Source organism: Rhinolophus ferrumequinum, chromosome 6 (assembly GCF_004115265.2).
Source record: "Rhinolophus ferrumequinum isolate MPI-CBG mRhiFer1 chromosome 6, mRhiFer1_v1.p, whole genome shotgun sequence".
NCBI lineage: Eukaryota > Metazoa > Chordata > Mammalia > Chiroptera > Rhinolophidae > Rhinolophus > Rhinolophus ferrumequinum.
This window is the reverse complement of record NC_046289.1, coordinates 87,328,021-87,330,537: the sequence shown is the minus strand read 5'-3', so window position 1 is coordinate 87,330,537 and position 2,517 is coordinate 87,328,021. Positions and strand designations below refer to the sequence as shown.

Below are 2,517 nucleotides of genomic sequence, written 5' to 3'. Positions count from 1 at the left end.
GTCCTCAGAAGGAAGAGATCAGTGGCCAGATGGTGACTCGTGGAGGACTGGAGCCTGAAGGCTAGAATTTGACTTCTCTGATGATACTGCCAGCAAAAGGGCTCTCCCCACCAAGGAAACTGGGAAAGAGACCCAGCATCAAACCTCCCTCGGGGACACCGGAGACAAGGCAAGAAAAGGCCTCCGAGGAGGCGGGCAAGGATCCCGTTCCCCTTCTCCAGCAGCCTTACAACCTGGACTGTAACAAGCTGGATGACCCAAACTTCAATCAGTTCGAAGATGGCAGAGAGGCCCGGCCCCCAGAATACCCCCAGACTAGGCCGACCCCGCCAATGGCCGCGGAGAACTCACCTCCAAGCCAGCAACTGCTTTCAGCCTCAACGGATGCCACTCCTGTGGTGCAGACCACGGAGGACCGAGGGAGGGAGCGGCCGAGGGAGGAGGGAACCACGAATTCTTCCAGCTCATCTGCTCCCGCCAGCAGTGGGGGGTAGATGGATGGGGGGTTGGGAGGGAAGGGGAGCATCCCAGTCCTCTGCAGGGCCAGAGCCTGCCTTGGATCTGAATGAGGAGCTCTTCTGAGATCCAGCTGAGGTTCTAGGTGGGAGGGGGAGGGGAGGAGGAGCGGAGGAGCTTTATCTGGAGCAGCTGGGGCTTCCTCACTTAAGGAGCGGGCCTTGAGGAAACAGTCCGTATATCTCAAGTTCAACCAGCTCCTGAAGCGCAGCCTTTACAGAGCCGTGAGGGTGCCCAACATAAGCCCTGAGCACGACACAGACGCCCCTTCCTCAGGAAGACGACCTAACGTGAAAGTCCTGGAAATTCATGTCCTAGGAGCTCCGGTTGTTCCTGTGCGGGGCACTCCGGTGTGTGTCTTCGGCCCTGGGGGTCACCGTCTACTCACCAGGCCCATCATGGACGTGCTGCAGTACAGCCACAACGACCCTGAACTGGCGGTAGAAGTGACACAAAAGGAGAATGTGTTGCTGAAGAGCAGGTGTGAGGAGCTCTATATGATGAACCTGGAGATAGGGAAGATCATGGATGAATACGAGGGGATTGAGTAGCAAGTGATGGTAGCTCAGAAACAAAAGGAACTTTCCAAAGAGAAATCCAGAAGGTTCTGAAGGAAAAAGACCAATTTATTGCAGACATGAATTCCATAGAAAAGTCTTTCTCTGACCTCTTCAAGTGGTTTGAGAGACAGAAAGAGGTGATCAAAGGCTACGCACCAATGAAGAATCACTGTTTTGAGGATCACATAGTAGGACTTGAAAAGGAAGACCAGGGATAACAAGCGCTGAAACCCCATGCAGAAGAGGAACTCAAGCTGGCAACTGAAGAGATGACACAGGGCCAGGGCCAGGTCTAAGCAGAGGCCTAGGCTCACCGAGGCCAGGTGAGCCTGAGGAAGGAGCAGATGTGCATCTACCTGCTGGAGGAGACCCTGGAGCAGAAGACAGGAGACAATGATGAACTGACCAGAATCTGTGATGACCTCATTTCCAAGATGGAGAAGATTTGATGTGGAAGTCAGGAAACTAGGAAAAAAGAGCAAAAATTAACTCCAAACTATAACTTGTGCATATAGAGACATAAAAAAGTATGAATGTGGGGACAGAGCCCCAGAGAGCAGTTTCCAGGCTCTCCGCCTCACGTGGAAAGGTGCTGGCTCGGTAGTAGACGGCCGTCAGCTGTGGCTAGTTGGCCATCAGCTGTAACCATTGAGCTGTTAGCCACTAGTATAATTGCCGCGGATGCGCTCGGGAGTTGAGTCGAGGGGAGTCGGTCGGTTGGCAGAAAAGCGGACAGCAAGTCGCACATTGTGTGAATCCAGCCTCCAGTGAGACTATAATGTTGTGACTCCCCTACCTGTGGCTCCGTGGGTGTTCCTTTTTGGCCTAGCCACATCTGCATTCTTATGTGGGGAGCGGGAGCAGAGACCCCGCAGGCCACCCCGCACGGCAATGAATATATTTATATTTTTTTGTTTTAAATACATAATAATACAGTTCTTGACAGGTTGTGACCTTAGCAATTTACCTTAAATATCAGAGAAATGCTACGAGATCCACATCTCATGAACTTTGCTGTAGATTACTATGAAAGTCAGAGTGTGAGGCAGAATCTATTAAGTATTAAAAGATAAAATAATAAACAAGCTTGCCCCTTGACTTTGACCAAGATATCCTAATATTTTCATATTTTTTCTTTATACTAATTTAAAAAATAAAGAGTAAAAGGGGGATGATGCAAACAAATGGAAATATAATAAAAACCTTAAAATTCTTTAAATAATAAAAAAATAGAACAAATTTAGAACTGAGAGAACAAGTCTTTTAAGTATAGAATTTAACTTTGTTACAAGTGGACAATATAATACCTTTTCATGACTTTAGAGGGCCAGGGAAATATAGCATACTTCTGCTAATCATTTGTCCCACACGCATCTAAAAGAGACATTTTCTTTCATAAAATGAATCCTTGGCAAAGTTAAGCTATTTGCCAAGATCCAAG

General features: G+C 48.5%; 1 pseudogene; it reads left to right on the top strand.

Moving 5' to 3' along the window:
* Positions 1-498: 498 nt before the first annotated feature.
* On the top strand, positions 499-1,525 carry LOC117023211 (transforming acidic coiled-coil-containing protein 3-like; annotated as a pseudogene).
* The last annotated feature ends 992 nt before the right edge of the window (positions 1,526-2,517 follow it).